This window comes from Zalophus californianus, chromosome 2, assembly GCF_009762305.2.
Source record: "Zalophus californianus isolate mZalCal1 chromosome 2, mZalCal1.pri.v2, whole genome shotgun sequence".
Taxonomy (NCBI): domain Eukaryota; kingdom Metazoa; phylum Chordata; class Mammalia; order Carnivora; family Otariidae; genus Zalophus; species Zalophus californianus.
In genome coordinates, this window is record NC_045596.1 from 19,573,470 (window position 1) to 19,594,356 (window position 20,887).

Below are 20,887 nucleotides of genomic sequence, written 5' to 3' on the forward strand. Positions count from 1 at the left end.
CATGACCTGAGCCAAAATCAAGAGTTGGACACTCAATCAACTGAGCCACCGTTCTTATAGAACTTTCAGAAGTTAAAAGGGAGGGAGAGAGGAGGAGAGAGAGAGAGGAAGAAAAGGAGGAAAGGAAGAAGGGGGAAAAGTAACTAGAGATCAAAATCAGTGGCAAGAAAAGAGTCCTAAGTTAGGAAAAAAAAGAATCTGAAAATGTATCTTGACATGTTTGTGTATTATTTGCAGACTGACTCATTTGTAGACTCCAAAGCCCTGCCTAGCACCAATACAAACTTAAATGGAGTTATCTATTTGCAAGTATGACTCATTTAATGATACTGACAAATACTCTGTTATCTCTATAGTCAGTGTCTATAAATATTGAAAAATACATATTTTTTACCAATTTTACTGAAAACAAAGAAATAAAGATGGCAGAAGATCCCAGCATAAGTAGACTGTTAATGAAGTCCTAAAGTTACCAAATTTCTCTGCATTTTTAGTTGAAGACTATTTTCAATAACCGTAATTTTATGTTTTTAGTATTTTCAGTAAAATTTTGAATACGTTCAAATAACAACACTAAGGTAGAGTTGGGTCAGCCTGCTGATAACAAGCCTTGTTCAACTTTAAGTGATTTAGATCAACAAAGGCCATTTCCTGACATTTCCATGAGCACTGAGCCTCTTACCACCTATAATAATGCTTCTTCTAACAATTATTTACTTGGCTTACAACTTCAAAGGCCTGTCATCTGTTAGAAGAGCAGCTCCAGAGTCAGAAGGGTTTGAAGTGGAGCTCCAACATTATTAGCTTGGAGATCCTCAGTGAGTTCCAAGAATGCTCTGTGTTACTAGTTCCTCATTTGCAAAATGAGGATGATTGTAGCTTTTATCTCATGAAGTCTTCTGAATATTGAGATTAATGTATGTAGAGTCCTTAGGGATATGCCTGGAACATAATAAGCACACAGATAATGTTAACTGTTATAATTACTAGATGTTGCAAGGATTACACCGAAGCATCAGAGATCTGGCCTTAAAGGAGCCTGCATTTATTACTGTTAATAATGATGATAGAAATAAAGGCAATGGTAGTATTAGTAAACCTTCATATGCACTCCATCATTTCCATGCATTAACTCTTTTGATTTCATCACAACACTCTCGGACCAGTCTCAGACCCATGAGATGGCTCAAGGAACTGAGATCCAGAACAATGCAATTGCCAGGACTGCCCACAAATAGGCATGTTCATTAAGAGCTGAGGTAGGTTTCATTCTAAATCTGCAGATGAGAGGAGGGGGTATAAACAAGGGTCAGCCCTCCCAACATGATCCAAGGGGGGCAAAACTAGTTGAGGGTTTATGGCCTGCCTTTTGTTGACAAAGCAATTTAGACGGGCTTGCAGTTTTAAATGCTATAGTAAAATCATTAATCAGAGCAGGAATTGTAAGCAACTTTTATTTATTTATTTATTTATTTTTTAGAGGGAGTGAAAGCAGGGGTGGGGGTGGGCAGAGGAAGAGAGAGAGAGAATCTTAAGCAGGCTCCACACCCAATGCAGACCTGATATGGGGCTCAATCGTCATGCCCCTGAGATTATGACCTGAGCTGAAATCAAGAGTTGGATGCTTAACTGGCTGAGCCACCCAGGCGCCATAAGTGACTTATTTTTTCAGAAAAATGACTGAAAGAGAGAATGGGAAAATCAAACAAAAAAAAACAGCACTATAAAAACTGTATTTTAGCTGCAATATCCTAAAAGTTCATAGAATATTATCATTCCTCAGCCCAGCCCACGTTTCCAGCTTCAAATTAAGATCAGAGTCACAAGTCGGGAAGTTAGCCCTGTTTTTCCCCAAACACAAATTAAGAGAAGTTCGCCGCTTGAAAACAACTAGGCTTGCAACAAGAAGGTTGGATTTTTAGCAATTTATATGGTAAGTTCTGGCTCCTTTTACATGTGACTTTACCCAACTCAGATGTATTTTTATTAGTTTTTGGTACTATCTAAAAACATAGGTTTATTGTGAACAACTGTGAAAAAGAAAGTGAAAAAAAAATCATCCTACATTCCACAACTTTAAAATAAATACTCTTGGTGGTATAATAATGTCTTATGTATGCATGACATGCATATCACCCATCCATTTATTCACATTTTATTTCCGACTTCTTGCAGTTGATATTATAACTTTTTTTTACGTCATGCCAAAACTGCTCCCTCTCTTCATTGGGAGACTATATATGCAGTTTATATCAAGAGCATTTCCCGTGTTATTAAACATTGGGACAGTATCTTCAGTGACTTTTTATTGGCTATCTCACCTTTCTAAGTCAGTATATACATTCAGGAATTGTCTGCCTTTCAAACCTCTCTGACATAGTATGGCGATCTAAGTGTCATGACCCTCTAATAACTCCAATTAACACTTGCAAAGTTGTCTAAAGCAATTTAGGGATAGAATTAATTTTGCCTTAAAATATCAGAGAAAAGTTTCTCTTTAGAGGTATTCCTTATATTTGCATTTTAATAGACCTGTTTTGAGGACTCCAAGTCTTTTGGCTATAATGGCTTTCCTTAGCTTTATATTATTCCTTGCCTAAAAAGTAAAGGTAAAAGTAAAATATTATTAGGAAGATCACATGCCCATATCTATTGTGATTGGAAGGCTTTTATGGGCGGGAACTAATTCTTAATCCATCTCAATAACTTCTCCAATACCTTAAAAAATTAATGGCATCAGACTGTTATTACTTTTCTAAAAATAAGTTTCTGGGCAAATATTGTCAGTGATGTTAAATGTTGAAACCAATTTATAGTCACATACACACCAATGACCTCTCTAAAATTTGACCTTGACTTGGCCACACCTCATTGACAAGCCCTGTGTTCCGTATACACTCAGTTCACATACATCTCCGACTACTCATCCAAACAAAGTTGGGTCATCATCAGGAAATCTTTTTCCCCACTGGGGGTAAATACACATCTAAACCCACAAAAATTCTATTAGCACCAGCTAAATTGTAATACAGCGATAAACACTTCCCTTCTAATTTGCTGGCTCCCCAGCCGAAGAAAGACTTTGTCGGTTCTGGTTGGCAATTGAGCTGTACGTAGTAGATACGCTGATTTTAAAAAAGAAAGAAAGAACTACAATAATGGTGTGGTCTCCTGAGAATACATTTATTTCTGCAGTATAAAACAAAATTAAATTCTTCAATCTCAAAAACTATTAAAAGGTTGTATTTAAAATGCATGAAGCATTAAAAAGACATCAAAATTAAAATAATCTCATAAATCTCTTCATTTAAAAGACTTATTAGAATACAGATCGAGGCAGAAAACTGCTGCCCGGCACTCCAGAGCAGTAAATTATGACTATTTTAGCTTTTTTTCATTTTCATCATTGAAAATTCTTTTCCAGAATAATTGTATTGCTGTAGCAAGACCAACTGTCCCATATATTTAACAAGTGAATAGTAAATTGCTTTTGATGGACTCTGAGGTAGGTATACTGTATATTCTTTTAAAGATCAGCAGACCACAGGGTTGCACCCTGACAAAGGATACAAAAGATACAAGCAAAAATTAGTTTTTAATGTAAAACTGGTTAAATTAATTACCATTCCTAATTTAGTTTGCCCAAGTACTAGGGATGCCCGAGGAAAACCTGATGAGTAGAAGAGTTTTACTGTCATCCCCTTCTTCTCCAGATCTGCCAACTCAAATCCAAGAAAAAGTCAGCACAAGAAGGACAGTTAGATGTGTCCAATTGCCATCAATCATTAAAACTGGACTCTCTTTTGTAAATGACTGACAACGAGGCAAAGCTTTTTCTTTTAATAAAGATCCTCACTCCATCGGTCATCATGTGTCAGTCTTGATTGTACTACAGCATTCCTTGGAGCACAATTAAACTATCATGTTGATTGTACCTCAATGCAATTGAATCCTAAAAGGAGGGAAAGAAAAACCCGGTGGCTAACCATGAGGTCTCATGTCACTTGCCTCCCATCATACTCTTTACAAATACACTGTGAACGGAGCAGGGCTAGTTTTGATAGAAAGTAGCCAGATATGCCTTGAAAGTCTTATAAGAAGATGAAAAGTGTGTTCCCATCAATTGATTCCCATTTTTTATCACCTCCCCTTCCACTGGTGCACCCTGACATCATCCCTCCTTAGCAGAGATAAGATTAGTAAACAGTGGGCTTTATTAGAACACCATTAATTCAACTTAATTGATGGTGTAGTGGTACCAGGTCTTTTTCTGTTTTCTTTTTCCGGAAGACAACCTTGGTAGCGGAATCAGATGTCTTTCCAGAAACAGCACCTTTGTAATTCTGCACACCCTCCCATTGCTTCAGCCCATGCAGGCTGAGCAAAGCTCCTTATCTAAGACTCTGAAAAGGATAACAGGACTGCTCAAGTATAAAAACTGCAAGTATTTTATTTATCTCTCTTTCTTTCTGCTTAGATTACCATTATCTTTGGTCACTGAATTTTGTCTGTTGGACCTCAAATGAAGAGCGAAGTCAACCAGAAAGTACAGTTCAAAACCCAATGGATTACTGCTCTATCAGCACACACACACACACACACACACACACACACACACACACACACACACACCTCCTTCCAGCCTTTCTTTGGCTTTACCCTAGGGTTAACTTCCTTATGAATGGTTTTTGGATGATTCTATGACCTTCTTTGCAAAATATTTATGCTGAAGAAAAATGCAGGTCCCACAAATGTCTCAGTAACTTACACGGAAGCTGAAATGGAAGCCAAGTAAATGAGCTGTCTAAAATCAGGCTAGGTTTCTGCAAATTGGGGGGAGATTGCGTAAAATCATTGCAACATGAATTTTAACTCCATCCATTCATTCTTTCTGATGGTCACATGTAAGGCATGTAAGGCACTGAAGAAGCCATGGAGATAGATTGAGAAGTGGTCCCTGCCAGTAAAAGGCTTCCAATCAAAATAGATATAGGCCTATGAACATCTAACCATGATAAGATCAGAATAACAAAAATACTAAATCAAAATTTAAGCAATGTTCTATGAGCATGCACAATTAATTCTGACTAGAGAAACCAGGAAAAGCTTCAAGGAGGAGGAAGGAAAGGAGTTCCATTATTAGTGAGTAGGGAAAAGAGCACCTGGGATTAAGGAACAGCATGCACACACAGAAAAGTGAAGTACTCGGAACAGAAAACTACAGCCCTCATTTTTGTCATATGACTACCACATTCATAATTATGGCCATATCTCCATATCATTGTATGCATGTTTGCTTACTATTCTTTTTTAACTGACTCCATGTTTGCTGAAATAAATTTAAAAGGAAACTTTGTATCATTACTATAAATGGAAATTCAATGTCTCTTCCCCCAAATATAAAAGTAAATGAATGAAAACAAAACAATGAAATTCTAGTTGAATACTGTTGTCTAACCTGCCCTCTCTTTGTTACAAAGGGAAGCTAATTTAGCAAAATATTGATGACTCCCCCACATCAAATGAAGATTTTCTCCTCAATGTTCTCTGAGGGGTTGAGAGAGAATTCTAAACTACACAAATTTTACTACACAGGTTATTCAATGTCATGTTAGTATATCACCTAGCGTCATTTCGAATCATCGTTCTACACTCTGGGAAACACTGGAAGAGATCAAAGACCCTCAGGAGCTGGCTGAGAGAAGAAAGTAATGAGAGATAAGGCAGAAAGCAGATTTGAGACTTATATGGATCCTGAAGTTCATGCCAAGTCTTTGATCTTCATATGAGGTGCTGGGAAACATTACAGGTAGGTAGTTCCTTAAGCATAAGACTCTGATTGTGGTACAAAGGATAACTGAGCAGAAAAGAGATGAAAAGCTGAGATATTACATCATTTAAGAGCCAGGGGTCTTAATTAGAGAAGGGATGGAAAATAGGTAATGTTGTTCCCCACTGGTACCCCACCCTAAAACATGCTGTGATTATCTGTGTGTTTCTCCATGCTACTTGGTCCTTTATATGAACCAAATCATTATTACCGCATTTCATCAAATCTAAGAAACTATCACATGTGAGATGCACCACCATTTTATATACCACAAAGAAAGAAAAATACTGCCAATTAAATGATGATACACCATCACTTGTAAGAAACATCTAATTTCAGAAATGTTAAAATGTGGGTGGGGGGGTGCTTGTCTTAGAATCAATGAGATACATTATTAATCACTATTGCTTAAAAGCAAATAATATAGAACTTGTAAGTTAATTGGTTTTTCAGAAAACAATGAAAAACATATCTGATACAATGTCCTGCTTGATGTACTAGAACAGTAAATTGTCATCCTTTTCACACAAAACAATATAGAACAGTGATTCTGAGCAGAACCGGGAAGACCCTGGGTTCAAGTCCTCCTTCGATCTCTTACTAGATGTGGCACCTTAGATGAGTAACAAACTCTGAAAGTTTCAGTTGGTTCATCTATAAAATGTTCTTTGTATTTTTCAATATTTACACACAAACCCCCACTGAAGAACTTAAAATAAGAACACTAAGCATTTTCCTGCCCAGATTTGTCAGAAATGACTTTTGGTGAAAGTTAATTATCATTTATGGTAATATAGGTGGTATTTTTCCCCTTTTTTAACTCATTAGACCCAAGAACCATGGTGCCAACTAGGTTTAGATGATCACTGTATGCTTTACTGATGCCTACTAAAATAGGTTAGAACATGAAGACTGGTCAGTCATAGAGTTGGGTCCCTTATAGGTAGGTTGGTTTGGGTTGCTCAACTTATTAGCCCAGACTCTAGTTCCTTATGAGTTTCTATTCCACAGCTCCTCCTGGACACTAACAAGTCTGCAAATGTGCATTGTCCTGAAGACAACACGTGGAATGGTCCACCCCGCTACAACTCCTGGGAGTAAGAAGCTGTTCCTCCTATTGATGGGGCAGCATCTCTTTCACGTGTGGGTTACTCTACCAAGTACTTTCAAGATGAAACACAATCTGTGCCTCATACCAAGCCTGGGTGTTAGGACAGGACAGGTGTTGCCGCAACTCATAGAAGAAGAAATTGAATACTGAGGGGTCACCATTGGACTTGCCCAAGGTCACACCACTGTATGGAATGTGGCCTGGAAGGAAGCCCAAATCTGGCTCCAAATGTGGTGCTCATCCTACCCACTCCATGCTTCCATGCCATAAAAACATTAGAAAGAAAAAACATTAAGTATAACATTTTGCTCTCCATCCACATTTTCCATTCGTGACCTGTTCTTCATCGGTTCACCAAGCTTTCACACTAGCCTCAATCTCTCCCCCACCTCTTTTCAGTGTTCCTGAGATGCAACAAGTTTCTAGGAGACTCGGCGTGCATGGCACTTTCTGGGGCTGAGGGGGAGTAGACACTGAACCCTTGTCGTTAAGCGTGCAGGAGAGTGCTGTTCTTACTTAGAGCCCACAAGGGGGCAGGGTGACTCAATATGCAGGTGTGCCTAGAATTTGTGGAAGGTGCTGCAAGATGGGCTTCTCCTGGAGTCGAACCCTCAGGGCAGGGGCAGGGCGATGGTGAAGATTCAGACGCAGCTAGGCATGGAGACTGTGGTAGCTTGATATTAAAGTCTGAAACGTGAGTTCTAGGTTTGCTTCCGCAGCTAACAAGCTGGGGGATGTTAGGCAAATTGCTTCCCCTATTATGTAAGGGGTTTGATCTAGTAATCTCTAAGACTAGGCCCCTCTTTAAGACTTGTTGATTCATGCCCTTTATAGTCTAGTGCTAAAGAGCTTTGATAAGGTTCTTACTGTGGGGGGGGGGGGGTGTCCCTGAGCAGATTAAATGAGACAATGTCTACAAAATACTCTTAACGGACAGACAGCCGAGATGTCTGTGGAGCGCCCTCTGTTGGAGGTGGTATCATTACAACATTCTCTACCTGGACGTCACAAGAGAATTCATGTCTTAGTATGAGTCTCATTTTTTTTTTTCTTCTGAGACCTGACAAAGCAGAATTCATGAAGCCCTGGAAATCACTTTAGAGGTCAAAGAGCACTGCATTGATCCCCACAGCTCAAGCGTCAAAGACACTTGTAACTCTCCACGGCACCCTTTCTCCACACCCTTTCTGGATCTTCTGATTCTTTCATATAAAGATACTCTAATTTCTGCAATTAAAACACTACAGAAGAAGCCTATTAACTCAAACTTGTACAAATCTTAGTGGAACTTGTACAAATTTTTGTCTGCTTATAGTATGATGAAGAGAGCTCTTCATCACTCACCACAGTTACAAAAAGTGCCCTCATGTATCCCCAATTCCAGAACTTGCAGAAACCTTATTTCTGCTTTATAAGTAACATGATAAAGGGTCAATAACTTTAATATAAAGCGATTAGTAAACAGTTAAGAAAAATAAATAGGCCCTATTACTCCATGGACATGGGACATGAACAAAAAGTTCACAAAAAATAAAATAGAAATGGCTAATAAACAATAGAATAAAATGTCAATCCACACTAGTAATCAAAGAAGAATAAATTAAAACATGACATAATCTTAACTGACTGCCAATAATATAAAATGCATTATATGCAGTGCTGATGAGGATGGCATAAGACAGGCATTTCAGCATACTTTAACTGGTACAATCTTCCTGAAAACAATATAGCAGAATATATCAAAAAGTCTTAGTTTGAACTCATATGTACAAAACATGAGGAAATTATCAATGTACATTGATCCTCCAATATCATTCTCCTCTTCCTCAGTTTTTTAACTGAGCACGTATCCATTGCAAATAAAATTATATTCTCCAGCCTCCCTTGCAGGTAGGTATGGTCCTGTAAATATGTTCTAGCCTAAGGAATGTAAATGGGAAAGATCAATGCAAATTCCAGATAATGCCCTTAAAAATATACCTTCCTCCCCCTTGTCTCCTTCTTTGCTACTGGCTGGAATGCAACTGGATGGCTACAACTCCATCAGCCATCTTAGATATTGGGGTGGCTTGAGAATGGAAGTCAAGTCACACACAGGGGCACAACAAAATAGAAGGAGCTGGATCAACCACATCCAGACTTCTTAAGTTCAGAAGACAAACTTCTGGAGTACCTGGCTGGCTCAGTCAGTAAAGCCTGGGACCACTGATCTTGGAGCTGCAAGTTCGAGCCCCACATTGGGTGTAGAGATTACTTAAAAAATAGAAAAATCTTGGGTACCTGTGTTGCTCGGTTGGTTAAGCATCTGCCTTTGGCTCAGGTCATGATCCCAGGTTCCTGGGATCGAGTCCCACATTGTGCTCCCTGCTCTGCGGGGAGTCTGCTTCTCCTTCTGCCCCTCCTCCTCCTTGTTCTCTCAATCTCTCTCTCTCTCTCTCCTTCCCTCAAATACATAAATAAACTCTTTAAAAATAAATAAATAAATAATCTTTAAAAAAAAAGACCAATTTCTATTTAGCTTAAGCCACTATAATTTGTCATTTTACTTGCAGCCAAATCCTAATCCCAAATAACACATGTGTTAATACTGAATGTATTGTAAAATGTTTTACCAAAAAAAGGAAGATGTGGAACAGTGTCAAATATGCTACCACTGCACAAAAAAGGAAAACAAGACACTATCTATGTGATAGCTGGGTCCCTAAAGAACCATGTCTTTCATTATCCACATCCTATATAGTTCCTCTTCATCTGAGTTTCCCATATGATTCACTTAAAGCCGAAGAACGTAGAGAAAGTAACACTGTGCCAGTTCCTAGCCTAAGTATTAAGAGGGCTTGTGTGTCAATTATACTACAATTAAATAAAGGGGGAGGTGCCACTGAGATGTTCTTTGCAAATAAATAAATAAATAGTAAATAAATGAATAAATAAATAAATCCAACTATAGGGAAACATTTATATTATGGTCTTTCTTCATTAACATATATTATACAGCACAATGATATGAAAATGCTTATTATATAGAGAGAAAATGATAACATAAAAATTATACTCATATGGAATACGATGTGTACTTTGTAAAAATGCACAGAAAAGGGGCTTGAAGGATCACTTAAAAGTATTAATATCCTCTTAGTGATAGAATAATGGTTTATTATTTTCAAATTTCTTACAAAGAGGATGTTTTACTTTTTCTTTCACTAATTCTATATTTACTTCTAGATGTTCTACTTGGGCTTTTTCCGAATTCTCTCTTGACAGACTTTTGATTACACATATTACTTGAGATTAGTTAATTCATTTACTCATGTTTTCAGTTCTATTATTTCACTGAACATTTTTAGCTTATCTTATTTCTGTATCCTCTTCTATATCATTGTAACTCCAATGTATGAAGTATTTGAGGGTCTTATTCTGCTATTTGTTGTTTCCCTTGACTCCTAAATACATAACAATTAAATTCTTTGTGTGTCTGCAATTCTGGATCGTGTGATCACATGAGACTATCTGAAACTGTAAAGTGCCACAGGGTCTGGGATAAAGGTACATTTCTCCAGAGAGTATTTACATCCCCATTTCTAAGCACTCTGAGCACCATCAGTCCAGGCCCTCTAAAGTTAATATCTCATCTAGATCACTCAGACAGTATAAATTCAACCTTAAAGCCAAATGAGGGCAGGGCTGTTGTTAAATTTGGGGGAAAGAGAGACATTTTTCCCCAGTGAGAGCTGAGGCTAAGATACATCTCTTGGTCAACAGAGAGATTTTTTTCTAACTCACTTTTCCATAGAGGATACAGCCCCTTAAGGGCTCGAGCTTCAGATTAGGGTGTCAGTTTCAACTTCCCACATTGCAAGGGCCCAAATCCTGGCTTCTGGTCCCTAGCACAGTAGTCAAAATTTCAGAATCTAAGTTTCTGCTCTCAGCAAACACCCTCAGGGCAAAACGTCAGATTGTGTTTCACATCCACTTTCCATTGTCTTATTTATTTTTAGACCCTGGAAACCACACTCGCTCTTTTTGCAGATATCATAAAAATGTTATCTATACTTTATCCAGCATTCGTAGGTTATTTCAGCAGGGTAATTTGTGAGACTATCTGGTCTGCCACCCATATAGCCAGAATTGGAAGTTTGGGTTGATGTTATTGTTATAATTGGAAAAAAATCTAAGTACAAAAGAACCTACAAAATGGGGAGAGTCTCACCTATTGACTATCCTAAAAATCCCTGATACATCATATTGCTTTTTCCATCACTAAAAATTATTCAACACTGGGAGGCAGCTCCAGGAAAATCCCTACCTTTCACTGAGACTGAAATTAACTATTAATTCACTACCAGAGTGAAAGAGTATTATATATACGACAAGAACTTCCATGGGTGAGCAGAGAAAGTGGGTTGTGGGAGAATATCAAGGTGCTGGAACATAGTAGGTGCTCATTAAATATTTATATCAACAAAGTTGAAATACCCATGTCTACCAGGCAATATTTTAGAAATGAGTACAGTTTTGTCAATATTTTTATATTCTATTCATTATCTCCTATTATTCTATGCATATGGACATTTACACCAAAGGAATCTCTTCAAATATTCTATGGAGCAATTTTTAAATATTCAAAGAGCTGAGATACATTTCTCTCCCCTTCCCTCCATCGTAACTATTGCTAGCAATGATATTTACACAACATTTGCTTCAATTTGTATGTGACTAATTTGCAGACATCTTCATTTTATGTTCTAATGTGAAGCTTAAATGAGATGGTTCAGGCAAAGCACATAGCACTGAGCACATAGTAAGAGCTTGTTATGATGATGGTGGGGAGGATGATGATGATGATGATTTTTAAAAGCATCTATGCAAAAGGTGAGGTACGTATGCCAAGTGACTGAAAACTAACATCAATGCAGGACAAATGGAGCATTCTTTGTTTTAAACTTAAAACTCCAGAGGGTCATGATTCAGGGTTGTTTACTTGTATCTGGAACATCTGAAAATGCACCAGGTCGAAGTAGGTACTTAATAAATATTTTATATTTACAGTAAATATTAGTATTGCCACAAGGGTATCATGAGCATTAGGTTTCAACCCTCCAGCATGAGACCAAGATGGATATGTGTACCCATGAGTCTGAGATCTCTAAAGGATATGCCACCAAGCCTGAAGCCTGGTGTTCTAAGGCCCCTATTGCTTACAGCTCCAGAAAGAAAGATCCACTCATCAGGGCTGAGAATGATGGTTATTATTTACTGAGCATATACTGTTACCAAAGGCTGAGGAAGGGGAAGTTCGGGAGTTACTAATCAATAGGAATAAAGTTTCAGTCAAGTAAGATGAATAAGCTCTAGAGATGTGCTGTACAGTAATGTACCCATTGTCCACAACGTGTTCTACACTTAAAAGCCTGTTTAAAAGGTAGATCTTGTGTTAAATGTTCTTACCGCAGTGAAGTAACAAATAAACATTTTTAAGTGTATACCCTTTTGTGACTAAAGTAATTAAATATAAAAATTCAAATGATGAAAGCATTAGGAAAAGAATAAGTAAATATAGTTGACATCCAAAAGAGTGGTGGATTTGTGACTTAAATGATAGGAAGTGATCACAAAGGAAGAAGTAAGTACTTGATTAACAAAATTAAAAATTTTCACTTGTGGGGCGCCTGGGTGGCTCAGTCGTTGAGCGTCTGCCTTCGGCTCGGGTCATGATCCCAGGGTCCTGGGATCGAGCCCCGCATCACGCTCCCAGCTCCGTGGGAAGCCTGCTTCTCCCTCTCCCACTCCCCCTGCTGTGTTCCCTCTCTCGCTGTGTCTCTCTCTGTCAAATAAATAAATAAAATCTTTAAAAAAATTTTTTTTTCAGTTGTAAAAAACATGTTTACCAAGCACATATTGTGTGCCAAGCGTGATGCTTAATATCCCACCCTATTAAGGAAGGAGAAGAGCGGTTGAGATCTCAGATCCCTGGAATCAATCTGCCTGGGTCTGAATCCCAGCATTGCCATTTACCTTGAGCAACCTAGTTAAATCTCTCTATGCCTCAATCCCTACGAATAGACATAACAATACTAACCAACTCACAGAGCTGATGTGGGGATAAATGAATTGGCATGTGTGAAGTTCCTAGAACAGAGTAAATGTTACACAAGCCTTAGCTATTGCCATTCCCACCTTTTCAGCTGAAGAAACTGGAGTTTAAAGAAGTCGAACTGCTTGGTTTATAAGAAGCAGAGCTGGGACTTGAACCCAGGCTGTTTGACTACAGATGCTTGCCACAGAGCAGAAGTTTGACATACAGCAACATCCCCATGGCGACTCTGAAGCCTGTTCCTCAAATCTGAGTGGTCTCACCCCACCCAGGCAAGGGCAGGACTGCCAACTAGGGCTCTATTTGGTTGAAAGGGAACCAGAATACACCAAGGGAAACTCCCGGCCCGCCCCCCTGCACAACCTGCCTGCACTCACCATTGGTTCAAAATGGAGGCTGTGGACAAACAGCGGGGAGGTGAAGACAGATTAAGTCACAGCCTCTCAGACTCAGCAACTGCTGCTGTGTTCTGTCTCCCCAGCCACAGAAAGGGCAGCTGATGAGGAGAAGCGGCTATGTCCTCCCCACCAACATTCACACTGTGTGACCGCCCAACCAACAAGAACAGCCTCCGTTTACAACACTTTGCAATGTGCCAGGTACTGTGCGGGGGCACTTTACAGGCACGTCTCTCTCGGATCCCTGTGACAACCAGCTGAGACGGGTGTGTCACTTTGGCCTCTCTTCAGAAGAGGAACTTGAGGATTAGTGAGAACAAGTAAACTGCCCCGGGGGCACAGAGTTAAAGAGGAGGGCCAGGCTCAGTCCAGACCTGAGTCATAACCCATCTAAGTGTGCTCTCTGCGACAGACTGACATTGGTGCCTCGCCAAAATTCATATGTTGAAACCTGATGGTATTAGGGGGTAGGGCTTTTGGAAGGTCATGAGGATGGAGCCCTCACGAATGAGATTATAACAGAAACCCCAGAGAGCTCCCTCACCCCTCACCCCTTCTGCCATGTGAGGACACAGCTGGGAGAGCTGACTATGGACTAGGAAGAGAGCTCTAACCAAACACCCAATCCACTGGTGCCTTGATCTTGGACTTCCCAGCCTCTAGAATTGCAAGAAATAAACATCTGTTGTTTAAGCCACCCAGTCTATGATATTCCATCATAGCAGCCCACACAGACTAAGACATTCTCCTCCAAATGTGCACACCAGACATGGCGAGTGCAAAGCAAGGACTCGGGTTGCAATAACAATGAGGTCCCTCCCCCAGAGGACTGGGGAAACATAATAATGGACTGACGGATGGATGGATGGATGGATGGATGGATAGATGGATGGAAATACTCTCTCTAATGCTTACAGTCACTCTGTAAATTTTAATCTTCCGTATATAGGAAAAGAAATTAAGTTCCGAGGGGTTGTATCCCTGATTTGACATCACACAGTTAATGAGTTTCCGCTGGGACTCAAACCTTAGCATCTCTAGTTCCCACATCATACATGGCACTCTCTACCACACAGAGCTATAGTGAAGATCAAAGGAGACATGGTGTATGAATGTGTTTTGCAAACTCTGCACTTGGAAACGTTGGTAACTGATTTTTAACACAGAAGCAAAGCCTAAAGCCAAAACAGCGCAACTGAAGTGGAATTTTAATCGCCAAGAAGAAATGGGAGTACATGGGGGACAAGATGGCTGTCACTAGCTTTGAAATCAAACCATACTGTGGGCTCACAGCCACTTTCTCAGGAGGCAGGTGGTGTTCAGAACCCCCAGCTTTGGAAATGCAGAGTTGCAAGATTACGCAAGAAGCACTGAAAACAACCTCTGCCCAATGCGGGACCCTCAACTCTGAGGGAACAAAGAGGTGACAGCTTAATACCAGGAAGAGGTATACCAGAGGTGGGACTCAGAAACCATTGTATACATGCAGCCTGCTGCATATAGTCATTTCTCAGGTCTCTCATGCCCTGGTGCTGTTTTTAGATTCCTAGGTGAATCGTCTAACTTGTAACTTCCATGGTTAAATCAATGATTTAATTAAGCTTTCACAGTAAATTAGAACTTAGCAACACCTTCTATCTAGGAGTTTCAACACCATGACCGTCTCTCTCTTTCTTTCTTACAGGCACCTAATCCTCATTTTCCTAAGAACCGACATTCAGCATAGAAACCTGCCCAATGAAATCAGAAAACCAAAGATCAAATGCAAAAGTTGGAACTAAATAGACTTCTGCCTTCACGCTCTTCGTCTCCCAGAAGGTGGCTTCAAACAGATTAGAAAATAGAATGCAATTAAATAAAGTAATAGCCACAAAAGCCTTTTTAAGAACACACATAGAGTATCAGCCTACAGTGTCTAGTAAAGTAAAAATCTCTCACAAGTCTCCAAATCCTGAATCATCAGGATTGGGAACCCGCAGGGGGCAATTTTCTTTTTTTAAGTCGAAAATTGCCAACTTTTTTTAGAAGCTGGAAAAAAAAAGAGACAATGGAAAACCTAGAAGATGATTTTTAAAACAGTGCAAGAATGCTGCTCCCAGGACAAAGCACGCACATCACTGTGTTCTCCCAGATTCAGCACAGGGGACAACACAAAGCCTTCTGAGCCAAAAGCTGGTAACTTAAATGAGTGACGTGGACATAGGGAGGTGGGGAGTAGTGGCCACTGTCTGTGCCCAGTCTGATGAAACCAGTCTCACCTTGGGGGAATAGAGACCTGGTATTGATAGATTGTATAATATTTTTTCAAAGAAGCCAGAAGTCAATTCTTTTGGGGTGGGGTGGGACTGGGGGGGAGTAAAATCTTCTGGTTTTTCAATGTCAAATTAAAAAGTTTGGCCAAGGGGCACCTGGGTGGTTCAGTCGGTTAAGCAGCTGACTCTTGGTTTCAGCTCAGGTCATGATCTCAGTGTCCTGGGATCAAGCCCCAAGTCAGACTCTGTGCTCAGAGGGACATCTGCTTGTGGATTCTTTGCCTCCCTCTGCCCCTTTCCCCGTTCACTCTCTCTCTCAAATAAATAAATAAATCTAAAAAAAAAAAAAGTTTGGCCAAACAACGACAAGCTGTCGATTTGCAGCTGCAACCTTTCCCCTCCTGAGTGATGTCATGGTTCCCACAGCGAGCCCAAACAAGACTCTAAAGACCTGACCTCTCAATCCTTTGCTTACCAGTTATGCACACTTTCAAAAGGTCACTGAAGTTTCCCTGGCCCTCAGTTTCCTCATCTGCAAAATGGACCTAGTGATGTCTGCCTTATTGATTTCATGTATATTTTCCATGAATCAAATAAAATAAGCTTTTCAAAAACAAGGGCCATTCATTTTTTTATGTCCCTAGGGGCTGTGCCCCATCAAAATAAAATAAAATATATACAAAAAGTTTGTTGGACTGAAGAGCATTTTGAAACTAGTGAAACATCCATCAAATGTGAAGCGTCACACTAAATGCTAGCCTTCCGAATCTGTTGAAGTTGTATAGAAAGTTTTCACGTGGCATTTTTCCAAAAAACAATGTATTTTCCCTTCCCCCCCAAAAAGCTCTTCCAACAAAAGTAATTGACAGTATGTGTTTAGTAACTTAGAGAGAAAGGGAGAGAAAGAAGAAAGAGTGCTTTTATGCAAATTTGATTTCCCTATAATAATCTAGAGCTATTCTGCTAGAAGGAATTATCTCTGCAGGCTGGCAGCTGTGGTAGGCAGAGAATTAAAAATGGCTCTGTATATGGGAAAATCTGTTCTATAATCAGTGCTATTCTTGGAGGGGACATCAATCTGGTCCAGCTCCCATGATGCTCCACTTGTGTGAATGACATACAAGCATGAGGTAGAAACTCTCATTACATCACAGCCCGGGATTCTGCCCCACCTGAGACTTCGCACCACTACCCCAAGATGGAGACAGACCCAACAGTGGCCTCCAGCTAGCCGGTGTGGCCAATTCCCTTGGCTTAGGAAAAAGACATGAGAGGTAAAAACAAATCAACAATGATTTATTCAACTCAGCTCTAATGAACTGCCCATGCTTAGATTATTATAAGGATTCAGCATGTTTTTTCTTTTCCGTTCCTTCCTTCTTTCCTCCTTCCTTCCTTCATTCTTCTTTCCTTCTTCCCTCCCTCTCTCGAGCCCTCCTCTTTTTCCTTCCTTCCTTCCTTTTCCTCCCTGCTGTTCTCATACAGAGTACAAGGCTCAATTCCTAAGTCACAAGACACCAGACAAGCAAATAATAAAGGCTCTTTGTCCCTGAGAAAGGTACATGCTACAGAAAAGTATTTTAAGAAATAAGCAACTGGGGCACCTGGGTGGAGTCAGTTAAGTGTCTGCCTTCAGCTCAGGTCGTGATCCCAGGGTCCTAGAATCAAGTCCCGCATTGGGCTCCCTGCTCAGCGGGGAGCCTGCTTCTCCCTTTGCCTGCCACTCCCCCTGCTTGTGCTCTCTGTCTCTCTCTCTCTCTCTCTCTCTCTCTCTCACACACACACAAATAAATACAAAATTTTTTTTAATTTAAAAAAAAGAAAAGAAATAAGCAACCACCACAGTGTTTCACATAAAATGCTACCATGTTCTTAATGAGACAACTGCTTGGTCATTAAAAAAGCTCTGGCCCTGGGCACCTGGGTGGCCCAGTTGGTTAAGTATCTGACTCTTGGTTTCAGCTCAGGCCATGATCTCAGAGTGGTGAGATCAAGCTCCATGTCAGGCTTCACACTCAGTGCAGAGTCTGCTTAAGACTCTCTCCCTCTCCCTCTGCCCCTCCCCACTGAGCGCTCTCCCTCTCTCAAATAAATAAATAAATCTTAAAAAAAAAAAAAAAAAAACAGGCCTCAGTGGCTAATACGTTCAAGTTAGCTTGGAGACTCCATGTGGCAGCCATAGCCATAGCCCTACAGAAAGAAACTAAAGTGCAGGTGAAAGCCATGATGTGCTTGCAAGTGGATTCTGTTTCCTTCACTGGACCGTGAAAACTTCTTGGGAATCTGTGTCCCTGTGTTACATCTGAGACATCTTCCTTTTTCCCTGAGTCATACACACCAATCATTGCTCTGCTTAGGGAGATGAATATCGGAATATCAAAAAGTTAACTGTGTGGGTGTGTGCATGTGTGCCTGTGTCTCTGTCCTTGTAACAAGGTGTGGACTTACCCTGATTTAAGTCACTCAGTGCCCTTAAAATAACTAAGAGCAAAGGCTAGGAATGCCAAGAAATGGCATCTTATACATTAGAACTAATCTCTCCGCTCTCTTCAAGCACTATTAAGAAATTGGCTTTGTCAACGTGCAATGCCCGTGAGCCTAGACCCCACAGCTGGGTACGCACATGACCACGGGGGAAGGTCAGGAGCTCCAGAATGTTGAGTCCTCCAGGGAGGGTGGAGCTGGCTCCACTCGGCCCCAACATTGCAGAAGGACTTGCATGAGAAAGCAGAGAACAACCTCACAGAATGACCAGAACACAGAAGCTGCTTTAGACCACGTGACACTGGACATCCAGCACTAAGATGGCTCCAAAGACCCCTACAGAGATGGAGGAAATGCTGCTGTGTCCTTCAGAAATGTTCCCTGGAGAAAGGAAAGCATTCCTGCCTGCTATGGGACAGCACCCTCAGGGTTCCACTAGCTGGCCCTCACTGTTCATTTCTGGGTTCTGTTCTTTCCAGGCTTTTCTTTTTCAGCTACGGCAGCCCTAGATACCTGGCACCACCGGGCACATGCCCAACTTTTAGCCCGACTCCACGGCCTCTGAAGCTCAGAGGCCCCAAAGTCCTGAAGAAAGGCACAGAAGCTGCCTACATGATCACTTGGGTAGGAAAGCAAACTGGGGTGGCACTGCAGGGTTAAGTTAAAAGACAGCTGCATCCATTTTGCTCATTACTCTTCATGTACAAACTGCAAATTGCATTTGAAAATATTTTCTTTAAAATAAAATTGTCATTTCTGAGCCTCCTGTCTGGGTAAAGCTGAGTAGCACAAATGTGAAACTGGGAGTCACCCCACATCCTTAACAGAGGCGGGAGGCCACGCCCTGCTGACCCCATGACACAGGGGATGCTGCAGAGAAGGGAAATGTTATTGTCAAATAACTCATTCTCCTGCACTGGGAAGCTGGAGCAGAATTTGCCTCACAAGCCTCTGGATTCAGGATAGTGACTCCAGATTTTAAGAGGAGTGTTTGAATCCCTTGTTTGCCACCCCCCACCCCCACCCCACCCAGTGACCTTGTTCCCTTTCTCATGGACCTATGTTGGTTTCCCCCAGGATTTTCAAAATGAAAATTCATCCCTTTTGTAAATGAGAACTAATCAGAAGGCATCCACTGCCTGGATGTCGGGCACGGAGCACGTGTGCCTCAGTTCCCTGTTCCGTAAAATGAAGATAATCATAATTCCTCTTTTATTGGGTTTGTTAGGAAAAATAAATCAGTCGTGTCATTTAAGTATCTGATGTGATGTCTGGCACATGGTTAGCACACAGTAAGTGAAGACATGGATCTATAAATATAGACTCATTCCATTTCCTGAGTCTGCAAAAGAGGAGCGACTGTTTAGAAGCTTTTTCTAAAAAGGCTCAATTGGAGTAAGGAGCTCTGGGGCTTCAACACCTGAACCCACAAATCAATTTTAACATCACCAAGGAGAGACAAACGGATTTTGCGCCTCCTGGTGTGATGCAGTAAGAAGTACACATCACACTACCTAGAATGTGTTTTTACCAAAACTGTGGACCTGAACTTGATCAAGGATCTAAGAGTCGACAAGAGAAAAATAAAAGGGACCAAGGAACACCAGGGACACAAGCAGCAAAATCCACACTCTTAAGAAATTCAACAGAACAAACAATCTGCTTCCTCAACAATAAATTTTAAGCAAAGGATAAACACAGAGAGGGATATCTTAGATTAAAAGAAACATGAAAGTCATATCCACCCAATGCAATGTGAGGACTTCATTTTGATCCTGCTTTGAACAAACCAAATGTAAAACACCACTAGTTCAAATGAGGCAGGTGAACATGGACTGGATGTTTGTGATATTAAGGAATTACTCTTTGAGTTTTTAGCTACTCCCCCCACTGGGAGGTAGAGCGGAGCTCCCGGAGTTCCCATTGACTTTGGGGCACTGTCATGACTCCCTTCTCCAGTGGAATGTGATGGAAGCGATGGTCATAAGCTCCAAGCTTAGGTCATAAGAAGCCTTACAGCTTCTGCTCAAGTGTCTTAGGACTCCTGTTCATGGGACATTCCCTCTTAGAACCCAGCAGCCATGCTGGGAGAAACCAAGCCACATGCAGAGGAACTGAAGAGTCACCAGCCCGACTTGAGTCCCCAACTGACAGTCACATGAGTGAGCCACGTTTGGTATCAACTCCATCATAGCTTCAGATGATTGCAGCCCCAACTGAAACCTGATGAACATCGCAATAAAGCCCCCAAATGAAACCTGCTCAGCCGAGCCTGGTCAGCCCAAAGAACCACGAGAGATCACAGTGAGGTACTGTTTTAAGCCCCTACGTTTGGAGGTGCTTTATTAAGCAGAGAAAAGAAAATCAGAAAACTTTATCTCTTAGAGACATATCCTTAAGTATTTACAGAAGAAATTATATGATATCTGAGATTTTCAAATTAATCTAATTGAGGTGGGGGTAGAGTTGAAACAAGCTTGCCCATGTGCTGCTAGTTGTTAAAACTGGGAAATTGGATCATAGAGAGTAATTATACTCTTCTCTCTACTCTTGAATAGTTTTGAAATGTTTTCTAATGAAAGCTTTTTCAAGAGCTTTGAATTTACCAAGACAAAGTTTCAAGATGAATAAAAGAACATTCGCTATGAGGTGATTCTCTGAGGTAGGCATCTCAAATGTGATCTAAATACGCGGTACTGATAAGCTCACTATGACCCA

General features: G+C 40.6%; 1 protein-coding gene and 1 non-coding gene across 4 annotated transcripts in view; one reads left to right on the forward strand and one right to left on the reverse strand.

Annotated features, from left to right (window-relative positions):
- Positions 1 to 20,887, reverse strand: part of PPARGC1A (PPARG coactivator 1 alpha) — a 638,991-nt gene that overhangs the window by 563,368 nt on the left and 54,736 nt on the right. The window lies entirely within an intron of this gene.
- On the forward strand, positions 9,937 to 10,019 carry LOC113926119. Its single transcript, XR_003521194.1, has one exon. It is a non-coding gene; the product is annotated as a small nucleolar RNA SNORD115 (small nucleolar RNA).